Source organism: Canis lupus, chromosome 1 (assembly GCF_003254725.2).
Source record: "Canis lupus dingo isolate Sandy chromosome 1, ASM325472v2, whole genome shotgun sequence".
NCBI lineage: Eukaryota > Metazoa > Chordata > Mammalia > Carnivora > Canidae > Canis > Canis lupus.
The window spans coordinates 14,769,301-14,789,325 of record NC_064243.1 but is presented as its reverse complement, the minus strand read 5'-3'; the positions used below and the strand labels follow the sequence as shown (position 1 = coordinate 14,789,325).

At 50.3% G+C, this 20,025-nt stretch overlaps 1 protein-coding gene across 2 annotated transcripts in view; it reads right to left on the bottom strand.

The window, feature by feature from the left end:
- Window positions 1-13,098, bottom strand: part of RNF152 (ring finger protein 152) — an 80,011-nt gene extending 66,913 nt beyond the window's left edge. Inside the window, exon 1 of one of the 2 annotated variants that reach the window (XM_035706429.2) lies at window positions 12,904-13,098. The gene's annotated coding sequence lies outside the window, so the exon portion shown is untranslated. Of the gene's footprint in view, window positions 1-11,693; window positions 11,832-12,903 lie in introns of those variants that run through there. The other variant, XM_049112308.1, reaches the window with a different exon arrangement.
- Window positions 13,099-20,025: the final 6,927 nt, after the last annotated feature.

The window sequence follows — 20,025 nt, the reverse complement described above, 5'->3', positions numbered from 1 at the left end:
TCGCTTAACTCACTTTTCCTCCCTCAAACCGTTGTCCCTCTCTCTCCTTTTCTCATTTTCGCTGTGATCCGCTCTGGGAAAACAAAGTGTATTTAGCTGTTAAGTACTATAGATTATATCGAACGACACCAGTCACCTAGCACTAAAAAGCCTCATAAAGGGAAGAAATTTGTTTCTTTCCAAGTCAGAATCTCAAAGGAGACGCTAAACCGAGAGAAGTGGACTCTGGAACCCAGAGGAGCATCAGCCGGTGCAGAAGTGCTCCCTCCTATGCTGAGAACTGTGGGGAACAACCCACTTTTGGGGTGTCCCAAAGTGAACATCTACATGAAGCCCCATTCACCTCTACTCAGGGTGGCCACGGAATCGAATGGCTCTGCCCTCTGCAGCAAGTCAAGGACAAGGAACAAAATGAAAGCCAAGGCAACCAGATGACAGAGGCCGGATCCCATTTATGCTTCAAAATTGATTATCACTGCCCTCTTAATTTACAAGGAATTCTAAATTGTCCGGACAGCATCTCTTTTTCAATTTCCATTCCCAGACTGGCCTTGATTCCTGTGAATGTTATTTTAAGAAGCACATTAAAGAGAGGGTTTGACACCTCCATGGACCGGTTCCACAAATAAGGTGTCATAAATCTGGGGTAAAATCTAACATATTCCTTTTAACTTCGTAGTGAAGACATTTTTTCTTGCAAATCAAAGAACTTCGTGTTGGGAAGAATGACCGCCCTAGATGCAATTCTCAAACACTTTATTATTTTGACATAAACTTGGAGGCGTGTGAACAAGTAATTTTTGATAGCTCTGACTCTGCCATTGGGGGAAATAAAAAAAGTAAACGAGTGATTCTGCAAAAAAACAAAAACACAAAAGAACCCCACTAACTCCTGTCAACTAATGTTTAGCATTTGTGTGTAGAAATAACGGCAATTTATAAAATGAATTCTGCTTGCTTGTGAGTTTCCCCTTCCGTAGACAAACCATTTACCTTTTTCTCAGGTGAAGCAACAGGCCCTGAAGAAATCTGGCTTATCAGGAACAGAAATGAATATGATTTCTCGGTGTGCATAGTGATTACACAGGAATCCGAGTTGAGAGAGTGATGTAAATGTCTAGCAATTGCCCTCAGGTGCTATGTGCATGGGGTTTGCAGAACTAGCAAACTAATTACTGTTTCTGGCAATTTGCTGCAGGTCCTAACATCCCCAGATAAATAGTTACACTTCCCAAAAAGAAACAGAACACAAAGGGTTATCATTGGAGCCATCAGCTAAAGACCAGAAAAATCTGTGGCTTATCCAAGGGCCTTATCAGTTGCCTTCAATCCCATGTGTTAGTAATGGAGATTCAGGAGGAGAAAATGCCAGCAAGTTGGGAGTCTGGGTTCAGTAGTATGGAGCTAGGCCCGCTTCCCTTCCCAACCCCCCCGTGGAATGAACAGACGCATCAGGAAAAAGCTCCCTTAACCGGAGGAGGAACGCACTGGGCACTGTGTACACAAGCACTCCCTTCACACAACCGTTAGGTTCACAACACGTGCACGTTCCAGAAGCATCCCAGCTGCAGACAAAAGACAAGGCGACTCATCGGCTGGTGTCACATGGTTCCATCAAGAAGAAGAAAAAAACAAAAACTGTCAAGAAAAGCATAAGCTTCGGGCGCCCGGGTGGCTTCGGGCGCCCGGGTGGTTGAGTGTCTGCCTTTGGCTCAGCCCATGATCCTGGGGTCCCACATCCGGCTCCCCACAGGGAGCCCGCTTCTTCCTCTGCCTCGCTCTGTCTCTCATGAATAAATAAATACAATTTTTAAAATAAATAAATAAATAAATAAATAAATAAATAAATAAATAAATAAATCTCCTACATAATTACACTCCAGATATTAGCACAGTGAGGAACCCAGAGCAGATACAGGGTCATGCATTTTCAAGTTAGCCATCAGAGGGACCAGACTGAAATCCTGCAACGATCAGCAGCAACCCAGCTCTGAATTGGACCCTAGCTCTCAAAGTTATTTCTCAAGATTAAATTCCACCATTCCTTCAACAAGTATTTCTTGAATGTCTATGGTGTACCAACCAAGCCCTGCGCAGCAACCCTACCAGGCACAGCAAATACTACAGCTTAAAGAGCATTTTTAAAAGATCCCCTTAACTTTATGGATATATTGTCTAACTCTAGTTTCCTCTCTTGCCTTTGCTAAAGAAATCTCTTCTTTAATAAAAATAACAATAATAATAAAGATCCTATCCCCAAAAGCACATTCATAAGTCAAAGGACTGACAAAGCCACGTGGCCTTCTGCAGGTATCTCCGTCCTGTTCTCTTCTGCCTCTTTTCTGATGGTGATTGCATCTCTAACCATGTGGAATGTCCAAAAGCCTGCTTCGGGAGGCTAAAAAAAACAACAACAACAACCACAGAACAAGGAAGGAGAGAACCCTTAAACTCATCTTGGGTCTCCTGGGACTGTTCTGGTTTTAAAACAGAATGCCCCTCAACCTGGGTATCCTCATAGTCCTGACAAGTGGAGTCAGTGGGTCATCTTACCCCGCAAGAAACCAGACCCTTGCCTTGGCTGGGAGGAGTGAGGCCACGGAGGAAAGGAGGTTGGTGCTCTTTGAGGAAGAAGGCCTGATCGCCTGCAGGCTGTCCCAGAGCCTTTCGGCATCCTCCAGCTTCTTCCCCAGAAGGCCTATCATTTTAAACTCCACACCATTTAAGCAAAGTTTTACAAAGACTCTCCAACAACAAGACTCCGATGACATGACATACAAAGCATATCCTCATAAAAATGCCAAAGGCTGTAATTATTTGGACGTGGTTATCTTCGTGGCTAGTTAAAGAGCTTCTTCAGTTTAGAGCACAGCTACTCATCCCAAGATTTCCAGATTTCAACACCATGACTGGTGGGTGGTAGATGCTGAATAAAAGGGACATTAATAATAGTTGCCATTATGCAGCTTTTACAACGCACAGGGCAATATGCTAAGGCATCTTATGTAAATGATTCAACTTACTCTCATATAACTCAATGAGGTTGACTGTCCTCCATTCTCCAGATGAAGACACCAAAGCCCAGTCAGACTTTGTTTACTCAAGGTCATTATGGCAGAGCCAACACTTGAACCCGAACCCATCTTGCTTCAAATATTCCATGTTTTGGGGGGCTCCTGGGTGGCTCAGTTAAGTGTCTGCCTTCGGCTCAGGTTATGATCCCAGGGTCCTGGGATGAAGCCCCACATCGGGCTCTCTGCCCAGGGGGGAGCCTGCTTCTCTCCCTCTCCCTTTGCCTGCCACTGCTTATGCACTCTCGTTCTCTCTCTGTCAAATAAACAAATAAATTTTTTTTTTAATTCCATGTTTTTCATCACTCAGTTGAATGAGGATCAAGTAAGGTGGGTATGTATGGTAACAGATCAAGAATTGAGAGAGAACAGTATCAGATACATTTTTTTTATTCTATTCCCTTTTAGCTTTGACATTGCAAAAAAATAAAAAGGCAGAAAACCAAATTAATTAGAAGTTTGTAAGTTAAGCTAAGGCAAAGCAAGGATTTTACTTAGAATTGTTCTTAGCAAATGGTAAGCGCTGAATTTTTGAATAAATTTTATATGATGTTACACCTAATATGGAGTTTAAATCATTGATTCTCAGGGTTTCTTTTGTTCAGCTCATTGTTTTTTCTTTTTTCTTTTCTTTTTTTTTTTTTTGATTCTCAGTGTTTCAAATGCTATTTTACCCATCACCAGAGGTGACTAGATGGATTCCTACCTTAGATTTCTTAAGTGTTAACATGACGAAGTAGGACCAGATGGCCAAGCACTTACCCCTAATAAAGGTGGTTCTCTACCTATGTAGTTGAATTAGCTATTACTCACTTAAAATGACCATAGCCCTTATGTCTCATGCAACAAAAGGGCATTTTCTCTAAACAAGGTACAGAGATCCATCCACATTCTCTGCAACCACCTTTAACCTCATATTAATCTGTAAGGAAGCAATTTACAAACCCAGCCCAGAGCAATACAACTGGAAAAGACTATCACACCAAATACTTTGTTTTTGAGACATTTATCTCAGCTCCACTCATTATCCCTCAAACTGAGAACATTATTTTGATGTTAATGTATTCGTGGCCATTCTCTCCAAGCAGCTAAACACATTTCCTCTTTCATAATAATGCCATTAGTAATGATCAAGCATTCTGAGGGTTAGAGTTTCTATCATGTGAATGAATATTCCAAAATCAAAAGAGGTAGAGCAAACCAGATGTCTATCACAAAGGCATTTATGGCTACAAGCTAATTACGAGGGGAGCTATGCCAGCCAGTGGTGGACAATTGTCATCCACTGGGGTCAAGCCCAAACCGCACAGTCTGCTTCTTGAGACTGTGGGATGTAAAGTCCCATATGTCCCCAAGGAGAAGATGTTTTTGTGCGTTGTGCTGTCATTTTGGAAGAAGCAGACAAACTGAGGGTGAAAAACAGACTACCAATAACAATTCATTTTGTTAGAGGGATGACCCTCAACAAGAAGATTCACTTCCCAACCACTGAAATGCACCTGCAGCCTGGCAACTCCCATTTGATCCAATATTTAATCACGATTAATGCAAGTAGGGGAAGCTCTTAAAAATAAGTTTCCCCTTGAGTTCTTTGGTGGTTCGGTCGTTTGGGTGGACAGCTCTTGATTTCAGCTCCAGTCATGGTCTCAGGGTCCTGGGATAGAGCCTGGAGTTGGGCTGTGCGTTCAGTGGGGAGTCTGCTTGTCCCTCTCCCTCTCCTCCCGACGCACCCCCCCCCCCACCTCCACTTGTGTGTGCTCACTCTCTCTCTCTCAAATAAATAAATGAAATCAGGAAAAAGAAGTTTCTTTCTTAACTTCCTTTTAAGTCTACGGCCAAAAGCATCTATAATTCCTTTATCACTGTAGGTCAAAATCATTTCTGTGCTGTCAAAGATTCATCAATGATTGAGTATTTATTGAGCCCTTATGCTGTACACACATGGTGGGGAATACAAAATAGGTTCAAACCTCATCCAGTATTCATCTCCAAGGAGCAAGAGAAATGAGATCTTCCTGGTTTCAGTCCCTACGTCCTCCAGCTCCAAGGCCCCCTTGGAGGAAACTGGATTCCTCACCCTTTCCTCCAGCTGAGCAGTGACTAGAAAAGTTCCATTCGCATCCTTTTGTGAACTAGTTTGAGTGGGTTTCTGTTCTTTGCAGGTAAACAGAAAAAGACTGGGGCGCCTGGGTGGCTCAGTCAGGTTAGGCATCTGCATCCGGCTCAGGTCATGATCACGGGGTCCTGGGATCCAATCCCATGTTGGGCTCCGTGCTCAGTGGGGAGTCTGCTTCTCCCTCTGCCCCTCCCCTCTGCTCATGCTTTCTCTCTTGGTCTCTCTCTCTCAAATAAATAGACCAAATCTAGGAAGGAAAGAAGGAAGGAAGGAAGGGAGGGAGGGAGGGAGGGAGGGAGGGAGGGAGGAGGGAAGGGGGCCCCTCAATCTTAGGTGATAATACAAGGCCATCTATGTATGATAAGTGCCCTTTGTAGAATGAATGACTTTCTTGAACAAAATGAGAGATGAAGGCAATTCTGTCAGAGAACTTTGGAGGAGCAAAGGATTGCTATGGGCTAAAGCAACAGAATTAACATTTTTTTAGAAGACTTAAGACCCAAGTCACACCTTTAATAAAGCAGAGTATAGGGAGAGGATGTTGTAGGCCACAGAATATTCCAGAATTTTAAATCAAGCCATGCAAAGCATTTCTGGGAAAGAGTGGGTTAACCAGCCCAGCGAATGTAGCATTTTAAAGTCGGGCAGAGCCCAAGCCAGCAATGGACAGGAAGCCTGGGTCCAGGTGGGGAAAGCTTTCAAGGGAAGACTACAAAATACGAACTGCATCCCCAAAAGACAGAAGCCACTGAGAAGTATCGAGGGAGAGAATGAACAGCTAAAATGGCCCACTGTCCTCAGGGTATCAGCATCGTAACAGGGACCGTGGAGGGAAAGCCAGGAGGTAAACGTACCCACTCACGGTCCAGAGAGAAATAAAGTCCTCAGCTGGGATGTGGCAGGAGGGAAGGGAAATGGAGGGAGACAGAGGAACTGTCACTAGAGAGGGACAGTTCACACGTTCATCAGCACAATTCCAGTATTATTAAGAATGCTCCTGGGCAGCCCGGGTGGCTCAGCGGTTTAAGCGCCAACTTCGGCCCAGGGCGTGATGCTGGGGACCTGGGATCGAGTCCCACGTAGGCTCCCTGCATGGAGCCTGCTTCTCCCTCTGCCTGTGTCTCTGCCCACCCTCTGTGTGTCTCTCAGGAATAAATAAATAAAATCTTTTAAATAAAAATTTAAAATGGGGCAGCCCGGGTGGCTCAGCGGTTTGGCACTACCTTTGGCCCAGGGCCTGATCCTGGGGACCTGGGATCGAGTCCCATGTCAGGCTCCCTGCATGGAGCCTCCTTCTCCCTCTGCCTGTGTCTCTGCCTCTTTCTCTTTGTGTCTCATGAATAAATAAAATCAAAAAATAATAAAATAAAATAGAATGCTCCCTATTTCCATGGTATCTATCAGTGCTTTTGCCAAAATCTCCTCAATGCCTGTAGAACCCCAGTGAGGAGTGTCTTAAGCGTGCTGATCCGGGCTTATAAACGGAAAGCGAGGCTGGGAAGTTACATTTCCTTGGAAGGTAGGAAAGAGAGACTAGAAAGAAAAATCCCAGCACAGACCATGGCCCCACATCTTTGCCCCTCCCAGCGGCCCCCCTGCGTTGGGTCAGTACCTTCCCTGGTGAAGTCTGGCAGCCCAGCAGCCTGTGTGACGTCAGAATAGCTTTTATCACGCAGGATGCTCGCAGGGACTCTCCTGTGTGCACGAAGAAGTGGATCCAGTGGAAAGAAGGCGTCCTGCCCTACTCAGGGCCTCCGCTCCCAGCAGATCATGGGAGCCCCCCAAAAAAATTTCTACCAAACAAATGGACTCCAGGTCTCCAGCAGCCACATAGGCTCTAGGCCAGAAAACCACAGGCTCCAAGGACCACCCAAAGGAGAAACAAGTCACCTTGTCTGCAAGTTGCTTGGCCTTGCAAGGCTGCTGGCCTTCAGTCTCCCCATGACAGCAAGTCAACCAGAAATTTTCCTAAAAATCCTTAAACATGGGGCACCCAGGGGGGGCTCAGCAGTTGAGCATCTGCCTTTGGCTCAGGTCCCAATCCCAGGATCCTGGGATCGAGTCCCGCATCGGGCTCCCTGCAGGGAGCCTGCTTCTCCCTCTGCCCATGTCTCTGCCTCTCTCTGTGTGTCTCTCATGAACAAATAAATAAAATCTTAAAAAAAAAAAACTATAATAAAAAATAAAAATCCTTAAACCTAAAAGGAGTATTCTTTTCATCCAAATGGTGATTTCCATCCCTAAGGCGGGCGCCGGGACACAGGTAGCTCATGAAGCCAGGAGAGGAGCAGGAAGGCCCCCGCCCACCTCCCTCCGGGCTTCTGGAGGTTACCTCGGCCGGCCGGGCACCTCATTCACCCCTTAAGTGTCCCCCACCTGGTCGGCCAAGTTCATTATGAAGTTCAAGGGCCGGGCACTCGGAGGCCAAACATAATACAGAAGTGTCTTCTGGAGCTTCTCAAATAGATTTCAAGACTAGTTCCTCTGGACTTAACGCCCTCAGCCCAACCCCACGCCGCTGAACCTGCCCCCTGGGTGGCTCGGGGTCTCCGATGGGCTCTACGTGGTGCTCCCGGTGGTGCTCCCAGCTGGCTTCTCAGCCACTCGCTTCCAGCTTTCCCTCCCTTGGGGTGCAATGTTTTGTCACTCGAGGGGAGCAGAGGGCAGCCTCCGCATTCTTAGGCGAAGGCCGACGTCCCCGAGTCACTGTGACTCGAAGTCCCCTAGTCACTGTGACTCGGGCCCGCTGTCATCCCACCCTACCACCTGGCTAGGGAGAGCTGCTTTATAAAAGTGGCTTCAGCAAGGTGATCCCTGAGCCAGAGCCATACTATTCGGTTAAATTCCACGCTTCGGGGGCAGCCCCGATGGCCCAGTGGTTTAGCGCTGTCTTCGGCCCAGGGCGTGATCCTGGAGACGCGGGATCGAGTCCCACGTCGGGCTCCCTGCATGGAGCCTGCTTCTCCCTCTGCCTGTGTCTCTGCCTCTCTCTCTGTGTGTCTCTCATGAATAAATAAATAAAATCTTTAAAAAAAATAAATTCCACACTTCGGCTGAAGGTACTTCTCTAATCCTAAAAATTCCAATCCATGCCTGCATTTATCACAACATGAACAGAGCTGTTTGAGTAACCAGCCCCTCCTACAGCAAAATCTCTCTACGAGCCACCAACTACTTAATCCACCGACCCTCACAACACCTATTCTTCAGCATCCAAGTATTTTTAGGGACAAGGCAACATGGAAGGCTTGAAAACTTATCACCCTGGTTGTCAACAGGATTTGCTGATGGAAGCATGAATGTCCCAGAACTCTGGGTGTTCTGCTGAGCCTGTGACCAGAAAATGCCCCTCGTCCAAAATGCTTTTTTTCTAAACATCGGAGTAACAAGGGGGAGACCCAAGGCCACCCTACGCACGTTCCTGTCCCCTCGTGAAGTCTCCTCTGTGGCCCTGTGATCTTTGCTGTGGGAGGCCGCCCCCCCGTGTGACACTAGGCCCACTGCCACTCCTTTTCTACCCCAGGCTGTTCCAAACGAACTCAGGAAGTCTTAGACGAGAGGCAGATGGTGAGGAAAAGAAGGTCTGTAAGTACCAGCTCTCTATTACATAATGCTAAGCACAGAACCTCCTAGAACTAACCCTAGAACGATCTCCAGCCCTAGCACTTCAGAATAAACAACTACTAAAACAGGCAACAAGAGAGAACACTGTTAATTTTTTTTTATTTGATGATCAGTGTACAATCATGCTAGTAAATATAATACCAACATATCAGTAAATACCACGTTGGGGTAGGACCAGAGCCTTGAAGATATTTATCATTCATTCTTTCACTTGATACTCACGTAATATCCAGTGTCTACAAAGCATGAGCTAGCCCCACGGGAACACACTCTATAACCTCATCTGGGCCACGTGACCTGTAGCAGTCATTAGTGATGCTCACCTATATCCAGTGCCCCCTTTTTCAGGACAAGAGAAACTGAACTGTGATTGAAATGGGGTCACAGGACTAGCTCTGGCTAAAGCAATGCAAGTCACTTCTGGGTCCGATCATGTCACTCACACAGCAAGATCCTCCACAGTTTCCTTTCCCACACTGCACACTCAAGACCATACCTCCATTGATTCGGGTCTTCGAGTGACTACGATGAGCAGGGCCTACCTGCTGACCACGCTGGACACACAGCAGGGGAAAGAAAGAAATTGTATTTAGCCACTGAGATCTGGAGGTGATTTCTTACTGCAGCATAACTGAACCTAAACTGCCAATAACATCACTGTGGAGAAAAAGGGAGAAGCCTGCAAAAAGTGCCTCTCCCCCAGCTGTTCTCTCAGTCCGATAATAGAAAAAAAAAAGCAGAGTTTGTTTCAAAATTCGAGTAATTCTTTGAAATGCAGAGGGTTTCAGACAGGACAGACGGGTTCAAGCAACTCTGAGGGAATAAGGAACGAAACAGAATGACCTTTCAGCAATGGCGAAATCTAAACATTCCTGTGGAATTCAGCTGAAGAGTTTAAAGACCATGAAGAAAAGGTCACCTTCTGACAACAGGTCCAGTCACTTAGGAAGTAGTGATCTCCCCGATGAAAGAGGTATTCAACAATCCAATGCCCCTCCCTCGGAAGTCCAATACCACCCTTTGTTCCTCTCTCCCCAGCTTCCATGGAACTTAATTAGAATCAGGTCTTCAATAAGCTCCCTGAAGATGGTTCATATTTATGTCTCCAGACAGCACCACCCCGCACCCCACCCCTGGGCATCTCTCACAGAGCCTATTATTTATCAGGTGCTTGATAAACATCTGCTGAATGAATTAAACAAATAGTGGAGAAAGGACTCGGGCACTGGAGGCAAAGGTTGGTCTAACAACCCTTTGGGCTCCCCCAACCCACAGCTAAACACACTACGGCAGACGTCTGGGGGTGGGGAGCCTCCACCTAAAAAAAAAAACAAAATAAGCATCAATACAACACTTTATTATGATTTATTACTGCACACAGTCTACAGCCACAGTGAAGCCTAACGCTGCTGTATGGTTATCTTTGTTCTTGGACGTGCATTTACATGTGCGGGCAGCTGTTTTCCCATGTGGAATTTTGTGTGTGAGGTATTTATTTTTTCTATTAAAAAAAAAACCACACCCTTTGTTTCTATTGCATTATTACACTCCTTATTATCCCATCACGTGGCTTTTCCTCTCGCAGGAACACAGCACACACCCTGCATTACTGCTGACAAAAAAAATTACTTGTCAAAATACCTCTATCCGAGCACCACTGCAAATCTGCTCTTCCCAAAGCGGCGGTCTTTGTCTCAGCTGGGACCAGCTAACTCCTTTACTTCTCCTAGTGATTCCTGGATGCTCTGAGTAGAAGGACACATGCCAGTGGCACTTGGGCTTTTGTAAAGTCACCTTTCAGGACTCCCCTAGAGGTGAATGACAAACCCTTCAAGTTTTTTAATTTTATTTTTCAAGGGCTTGGGGTGGGGGTGCAGAGGTGTTGGGGGGGCGGATGGCGAGGGGACAGCCTGCCATAGACACAGCGCTGCTGTTGCTGCAGTGCCAGAGAGAGCACCAGGAGCCTTGGGCCCTCAGTGATCCCTTCTTCCTACAAGATAAACCTTGAGTCCACCTCCATAAGCATCCTCCTTCCCGGCTCGGCGTGCGGGGTGCCAGGACTCTGCCCTCTAGGAGACAATGCCAATGCCAAGGTGATCCGACACGTCTGAAGGTGACGTTTTCATTGTGCTCCATCAAGATAACCCCAGACTGAGTTAGGCTGACATGGAAACAGAACTATCCTTGGAAAGAAAGGGGCAGGCCAGAGTTTTTGGACAAGAACCAACAACCTAAAGATAAAATGCAGACTGAGAGCCTAATGGTTCATGGCTATGTAAATGGAAACTTAACTAAAGCTCTGCTTCTGGTGGCTTTCTGCTCTCCCCGCCGCCCTCGGTTCCACCTCCCAGTAACTTGCTGCTGGCACGTCCCTCCCGAGATTGCAAACACTATTACAATGAAGGCTTGCAGGACAGGCATTATTTCATAAGAAGGTTACTACATCTGACCAATGCCCTAATTGAGCGCTGGTCAAATTTATAATCGGCCTGACGATGATACCTTTTCAACAAGCGATAGCCACGAACAGACCGAAGCCAAAACATATCACTACAGATAAGAAAGCAGGCACCTATCCAAACCCCAAGCCCGGATACAATTGCCTCCGTACTCCACGCATCCAAATTCCCAGCAGTGCAAACCGGGGGGAACGGATTCGAGCCCAAAGGCACCCCTGCCCTCAACGACTTCTCCCAAAGCAAGGTTTCGAGGCATTTGCAGTCTCCTCCTCAGGACCGGGAGGCAGCGGCAGCCCCCCGCTGTCCACACCGGCAGGAAAGCGACGGGTGGTGCAGAAAGCAACCCGAGCGGCCCCGTGCAGACGCCGTTGGCCCCAATGACCCCGAGACACCCCGGCGGCTACCCAGGCTGCTGGGGGTTACCTGAAGCTGTCACCGAGGCCCTTTCACCCCCTCCTGCGTGATGACATCAAGTGGAAATGGTAACGCGTTTGGGAGGCAAGAGGCTGACAAGCAGGAAGCACAATTGAGCTTGAGCTTTGTTCAGCCTGCAGTGAAGCCCGCGCAGGAAGGGTCAGGCTCGCGCAGCCGGGAGAGGCATCCAGGCGGCGTCCCCGGCTGCCGCGGGGGGGGGGGGGGGGGGGGCGCGGGGCCCGCCGGCCGCGGAGGGGGCGTAACGCCGCCTAATTGCCTCCCGGGGATAAATACCCCCTCCTCCCCCTCCGCTGCAGTCCCCCCGCCCCCAAGTTCTCCTCCACCGGCAAGTGTAACCCCGCCAGAAGCAAGCCGCACGAGGGGGCGAAGAAGAGCATCTCGGGGCAAAGACACGCGAGCGAGATGTGCCAGCGCACGGGGCTATGGGCACGCGGGGCGCCGGGCCCCCGCCCCGACACACGCGCCCGCGCCGCACCGCGCACCTGCCCGCCGCCCCCGGGTCGCGTCCCCGCCCGGCCGCTCTGCTCGGCCCCACGCCGCGCCCCCCCGCCCCGCCCCGCCCCCGCCCCCCGCGGCGCCCCACGCGTCCTGCTTTGTCCTGCCGCTGCCCTCCGGGAGCAGGGCCGGGGCACGTGGGGCGCACAAAAGACCCCCAACCTCCGGCCCGCCACCGCTCCCGCTCCCCTACCCGCCCCCCAGAGGGGTTCCCGGGGCGCCGAGCGGCGCGCGAGGGCAACTTCTGGGGCGTGGGGACCTGCTCGCCCGGGCCGGCGGGGGCGGGGGGGGGGGGCGGCGGGGGGCGCGGCCGGGGCGCGCGCACGTGCACCCTCCGGGGCGCGCTCGCGGGGCTGGAGCTCCAGGGGGCATCCGAGGACTCGGCCGGGCCGCCGGCAGCGCCGCTCCCCCGCCCGGCCGCCAGCCCGACTCCGCCGGCGCTCGCGAGGAACGCAACTCCGGGGACCCCCGCCCCGGCGCCCCGCAGCCCCTCCCCGGGCCCCCGCGGCCCGCCCCCATCCCCTGCCCCGGGGAGCCCCACACACCCGGCGGCGGGTCCCCTGCCCCGCGCCCCCGGCCCCGGCGCGGCCGCCCTGGGGGCGCAGGCATCCCTCCCCGCGCGCCCCTCCCGCCGCCCCGCCCCGCCCCGGCCCGGCCCGGGGTGGGGGGGTGCGGGGCCGAGAGCGAACCGAAAGTCACCGACCTCTCTCCGCAGCGGGCTCGGGCGCTCCCCACAGAGGCGGCGGCGGCGGCGGCGGCAGCATCGCGGGGTGGTCCCGGCGCGCCCGGCCCCGCTCGGGAGGCGCCCACCTGCCCGCCGCCCTCGGCGCTCCCGGCCGGACCCGCCGCCAGGCGCTCGGCTGCGACCCGAGCTTTTTGTGTCGCCGCCCAGGCTCCGGCACCGAGGGCGGTGGGGCGGGAGGCCGGGCTCCGCGCCCCGCGGCACCGCCCCTCCCGGCGGCTCCGCCCCCTCCACCCCCCTGCGGCGGCCGGTCCTGGACGTCGGTCTGTCCGCCCGCCCGCCCGCCCGCGATCGCACCCCCACCCCCACCCCCACCCCCGACGGAGGAGCCGCCCACCCCGTGCCCACGTGCGCCCTCGCCGGGACCTGGACGGGGCCTCCCCAGCGCGCGGGGACCTGAGCCGCGAGCAGGTGCGAGAGGAGGCCCCGGAACCCGGCCCGGGGTCCACGCGTTGCGGCTCCAGAACCTGCCCTGGCACCCGCGCCGCCGCTAGAGATACTTTTTGGCTGCCCCTGAAAGTTCGCATCATCCAAGCAGGGAGCGGTCCTGCTTTTGGGAAGGGGAAGACCGAGTGGACGCCCCACCGCCTGGCTCCCGGGGCGGGGGAGAGCTGCGCGCCCTGAGGTTCTGCGACGGGTGCGACCCACGGGGCCCACCTTCTTCTCCACCCTGAAACCCAATTCCTGCCGAGGGAAGATGCTTAGAATGACTAGTTCCTCCTAGAAAATGTAAAGACGTGGGTCCCTTGCCTCTTGGGTTGACTGCAAAATTGAAGAATGGAAGACGGGGGGTCGCTGGCAGAGGGTGGTACCCATGCTCCTTGGTGCCTTGATAGAGGATTTCCTTGCAGAATGAAGATCCAGAACTCTCTTCTGTGAGTCTGGTAAAGCTAAGCCTACCAATGTGCCTGGACCTCCAGCAGCCCGGTTAACCGAGCGGCCCTGAGTCCAACAACAGAGCTCGCAGCCTTTTCCCTGGCGGCTGGAACGGAGCCGGCTCCACGTTCTGCTGTCTCGTCCACAAAGAGCGAGCTCCCGTTCTGACCTTTCCCAGCAGCTCGCTGAAGTGCTTCTGCCAAGAAAATGAAAAGGAAACCCCGCCAACCCTCGGGGGGCTCTGATGACCTAGTAAAACTCAAAATGTACTCAACTGGCCATCCTTGTCTTGTTCCACAAGTAAAACCTGTTAACAGTGTTTCCAAATGTGTTGTCACCAAGCACCTACAGAAATCGGTCACCAAGAGACAGCTTTATAGCTTTATAGCTTGATGGGTGTCAGTCCTCTCTTAAGCTCCAAATGAAAGTGTTCACTTGGCCAACCTGTGTCTTTTTGTCCTCTGAAGTCGTAACCTCACTGTGCACCTGGCAGGAGTGAAAGCTAGCTGCGTGTCTGAAAAGCCTCAGGTATGCCTGAAGCAGAAGACCGTAGAAGTCTTTATTTTTGGCCTCCAATTTAGGGCTTTTTTTTTTTTTTTTTTTTTTAATGAGAAGCTAATGAGAGTATTGAAAACTCTGATGTTGACCAGGAGCTTGGAATAGGATGGTGAGTTATCACACCCCGAAATTTCACTAGAACAGTTTAGCCTGTAAATATTATGATGATACAAGAGTGACTCTAAAGACTACTTTTAAGAAGCTAATTTCAGGGACCAGTAATTATTCCAAAATATTTAAACTCTCTTTTTTCTTGTGTTTTCAAAACAATCCTCTGGGAGGATTCAAGCATTCAGCCTGGTGTGGGGTAACTTCCATCCTTACTCAGTCAGTCCTGCTGGCTGGTATATTTTGATTCACACAACATCATGGGTGTTCTCTGCCTTCCGTCCAGTCTTGTAAAGCCTTCACGTAGAGAAGGTTAATTAACTGGGGCAGACTGGGATAGGCCAGTTCTGAGACTAGTTGGGGGCAGGCAGCAACCGATCAAGTCAGGGGAGAAACAGGCAATGACATGTCTGGACAGATTCTTCGGGGAGGCAGTCCCGGGAGCAGGGCAGCTGCAGCCGGGCAGTGATCGGAGCTGCAGGCCGGCGGGCAGCGTGGCCGGAGCTCCTGGCCTCCCACTCACACCAAGTGGGAGTGAGATGGGCCCGAGGCAGCGTCCCAGGTCTTGAAGAACTAGGGTGATTGGGATGGGCTCCGGCACCGGGGAGCAAGATAAAGATCAGTATTCATGAATTCATTCAACACATTATTCCTGGAGTATGGACTGTGTACCAGGAACTTGGCCCCAGGATCAGAACAGAGAAGAAAACAGACCCAAGGTCCTTCCCTCACAGAACACACATTCTAGAAGAGAAAGCAGAGGGGCACCTGGGTGGCTCAGCGGTTGAGCATCTGCCTTTAGCTCAGGTTGTCATCCCAGGGTCCTGGGATCGAGTTCCACATCGGGCTCCCTGCAGGGAGCCTGCTTCTCCCTCTGCCTGTGTCTCTGCCTCTCTCTCTCTCTCTGTCTCTCATGAATAAATAAATAAAATCTTTTTTAAAAAAAGAGAAAGCAGAGACCATACAACAGAAGGAATATAAGTAAAATAAACTGTGTGACGGGGGGGGGGGTGAAAAGGGAAAGGGGAGCAAAGCAAGCAGGAAGGAGGGTGATGAAGTCTCTGAGTGGGAGGGAGGCTAAAATTTCAGTTGGGTGGGCAGGGAGGGCCCCCGGTGAGGAGGTGCCCCTTCAGGAGCATGCTGCAGGAAGTGAGGGAGCGAGGCAGGCCCTAAACGGGGAAAGACTTGCCCTTATCTGACGGGGCACAAGAGTAGGTCTGTACTTCCCACGGGCAAAGGTTGAGATACTAGGACTGGGTCGCAAGGTCAGTCAGACCAGAAACATTCACCTGAGGTTGAAGCAAAGCTGTTTAAATGCAGACAGGGATGAGCTCTCATCTTTGTACCCACAGCATCGAGCACAGGCACCCAACAAATGTTTTATTGGCCTAGGCCCTTAGACCTCTGAGAACCTGGGAGGCTCTGAGATAAAGATGACCCCATAATACCAGGAACAGCCCTTCTATTAGGGATGACCTTCCACAAAAGAATGTGATGATCTTGGGGCACCTGGGTGGCTCAGTCACTTAAGCGTCAGACTCTTGGTTTCAGCTTGGGTCGTGATCTCAGGCTCATGACACTTCTGGTCACCAAAGGTGTGGGGTTTTTTCCCCCACAACAGACAATGCTCTGTGACACCAGCTAGGCGTCCTACAACTTAACTCAATTCTGACACTACCTGGAAGACGGGCAGATCCCACAGGTTAAGGATTTAGTCCTACAACACTGCTGCCCTGTCCCCCATGCCGATTCCAAGTCCAGGGTGTCACCTGTGCATCCGACCACCGATGGGACATAGAACAGAGGTTCCCATCACCTCCTCCCTAGGTTTAACTGATCGGTTAGAGTGACTCACAGAGTTCAGGAAAAGTTTACTTATTCTTTATCAGTTTACTATAAAAGGACATGATAAAGGATCCTGATGACCGTCCAGATAGAAGAGATGCGTAGGGCAAGGAAGGTGGGAAGGGGCTGGGAGCTTCTCGGCCCTTTGTCCGTTGGGGATGTTTATGGAGGCTTCATCACACAGGCATGAAGGACCATTTATTAAATCCATGTCCAGCTGCTTTTCCCTTTCTGGAGAAGGGGAAATGGGGCTGAACATCCCAAGCTTCTCATCCCAGTCTGGTCTTTCTGGTGATCGGCACTCACCCAAGGAGCCCACCGAGAGCCACTTCATTAGAACAAAAGACATTCCTATCACCCAGGAAATTCTCAGGGGTGTAGGAACTCCGTGTCAGGAACTGGGGTCAAAGGCCAACTATTAGAATAGATGATGCTCCTGGTGCTCTTATCACTTAGGACATTACAAGGGTTTCAGGAGCTCTGTGCCAGGACCTGGGGACAGAGACCCATAGATATATATGTATGTTTTCTGCTATTTCACACAAATCAATTTGGTTTAAACATCTATTAGGAAGGATGATAATGTGTTTGGTTAAATATGCTTCCTTGGCTTATCATTGACAGCATGTGAAAGCTGGCTCACCATGGGGTGCTCCTTCAATATTTTCAAACAACGTTACTGGGGTACAATTTACAAACCATAAAATCCACTTGTTTTTAAGTGCACAACTATTACTGTAATTTGATTTCAAGCTGCAGTTTTAACATATAAAACTCAGACATGTGAAGCAGAAAACTCACCCTCATCATGGAGCTGGATGAAGATCTTTAGAGGTTGCAAGCCCTGAGTGGGGTTTGTTTCCTGTTCCACTTCCCTCTTTCCTTCCCTTCTTCTCTTCTTGCTTCTCTCCTTGTCCCCCTCCCTCGTCGTTGTGTGTTAGGGGCTCGGGGTAGAAGTTAAAAGATCTTCCCTGCCCTCAAAGATGGGCAAGGCAGTCACAAGAAGCCATGAAAGAGATCATCTCATAATGTTTTTTTAAAGGTTTATTTATTTGAGAGAATGAGAGAGAGAGAATGAGCCAGGGGAGGAGAGAGAATCTGAAGCCGGCTCCGTATTGAGCCCGGAGTGGATTGTTCTATGTGCAAATAAAGGAGAAACCCCCAGGAGCCAGGAGTGAGTTTCTCTTACTCACTTTGCAAACTTATTTTCCCTTATGTGATATTTGCCACCTTAAGGCATGTATAATCTTTTCAAAAGTCTAGAAGAAAAGTCTTAGACTCTATATAGTCTAGACAGTTTAATAATGATTGCTAACAGGAATGCTAACATTTCAAAACTGGTTTTTATTCTGGGGCCCTACTTAAGCCAATTCTGACAGACAAGTTATTCCAATAACGTGTCCTAAGTGAGAAAAGTAATATACTTCACACATTGTCTAATCTCTTACCTACTTAGAACCAGGTACTGTCTACCCAAGGACAACGAAGCTTCATCTGGAACAAAATCCTGAAGTGTTCTGGAAACCCCAAAATTCACAGGATCTACATCTAGATTGCTTTCTAAAAGTGGTGAGGGATTGAACAAAGCCGTCTCGCTTTTTTTTTTTTCCTGCCTCATCTTTGACACGCACACCCGACATGGCAAATCAGCTGCCGAGGATGATGGGAGCATAGTCAGCGGTAATAGTCAACATGTTTCAGCAGCTGTAAGCCCAGGCGTCTACCAATTCATTTGGATGATGACCATTAACAATATGGCCATTCTGTGTGTCCTGGCTGAATGTCAGCCTTAGACTAATGATGCCAAAGTCCTTCTAGACACCCCCGCCCCCTCAACAGCAGGTATCACATTAGTACAGTTGGGGTTGAGCAAGATCCCCACACCCACCAGTCAGTTGCTACTGTCTGCGCTAAGTATGGTGGAGGGAAATCACTGTAAACTGAGCTCAAGTCCTTGTACTGTACAATCACCGTGAGACACTGTTCTCACTGCCTGCTGGGCTGGGGTGACTACATCCGATCAGCCAGGGAAGGTCTGAAACGTGCAGTTCTTGTCACTCAGGGCCCCTCCCCGCTCCCGATGCACTTCATCCATGCCCATCAATCACTGTTCTCTCTCTCTTTGCTTTCCATCAGCTGCCAGGTTCCTGGAACCCACTTGGATTCCCCTCCTCATGGCCAGATAGATGGTGCAGTGGTGCAGCTTGGAGATAGGAGAAAAGAAAAAAAAGAAAAAAAAAAAAAAGAAGGAAGTTCCATCTCCATTGTTCAGACCCAGGTCAGAATCTCAGGCTTTGCCCTACTGGTCCAAGAAGCTGGCTCCTGTCCCTCTGGGGTCCAGGCTGTGTAATCCATTCCTAGCCTGCCACTTACTCAACCTGTCACCCCTTAACCTGATCCACATCCAGACCCGGCTTTGCCCACCCCCTCCTCACCACTGTCTCTGCTCTGAGCCACAATCCTTCTGAGCTGCAATCTTTCCAACACAAGGGAACCACACATCTGTTTCTGGCCCTTTTGGATGGGGAGAGTCAAATCAGGGCACCCTCTAGCAGTCAGGAGGAGCGATGGCACCCCGGCCTGCATCACCTACAGGGCGGACCCTTGTAGAGATCAGGATAGGGCCATGGGGAATCGGATGTTCTCCACTTACCTTCTGCCTCTTTTTGCTTTACTGCCTCCTCTGCTATTACCTCTCCCCCTCCTGGGAGTGGAGCGTGTTGGGAAGGGGGATGGCGTAAAGCACGCCTCACTGCCTTCTCAACCTTCCTGCTTCAGTTGCTTCCCCTTCGCACATCAGACCGTTTGGAAGAACACAAACCATTCTACTACAAGGCAAGAGAACTTCGACATATCAGTGGAGCCCAAAGTCAGTAAATAGCAACTTCTTTTTTTGTTAGTGAACGGTAGCTGGGCCGGTGTTGACCAGAGAGTGTTGCTGACTATTACCAGAGTATTTCCATTCATGCTCTCAAGAACCTTAGCAATAGTATGATCACCCCCACTCTACAGACAAGGAACCCGATGTCTACACCATTTACACATCTTGCCCAATAGCACAGGACCTAAGTAATGGTGAACACAAACTAGACCCGGGTCTACCAAACCCAAAGTACTTCCCTAATAGCTGCACCAAGATTCCCACCAGAGACCACACGCGCTCCAGGCAGTTCTACTTGATTTGGCTTAAATGCATCTCAGCCTCTTCCAAGCTGCTCCTGTGGTAGCTCCAGGTCAGCAAGTGCCTTCTAAGGCTGACACTGTGGCTCACAGGGCTGCAGGGTCCCAGGCCTCCCCCAGATTTCAAGGGGATCTGCTCTTCCCTATCCTCACCATCACACTTTCTTTGTACCTTACATAGCCACATGGTCTGTATTTATGATTGTCGATCCCCAAAGATTTGGTGCTTTTGGTGCCTTCAGAGTTTCCAAGGGCATTTATATCTCTGTCTCTCACCATGGCCTTGTGTCCCTTCAAACTCTCTCAGGTTTCTCCAACCAGATTCATTTTTACCTTCTGTGAACTCTCTTTTTTTTTTTTTTTTTAAGATTTTGTTTATTTATTCATGAGAATACACAGAGAGAGGAGAGAGAGAGAGAGAGAGAGGCAGAGACACAGGCAGAGGGAGAAGCAGGCTCCATGCAGGGAGCCCGACGTGGGACTCGATCCCAGGTCTCCAGGATCAGGCCCTGGGCT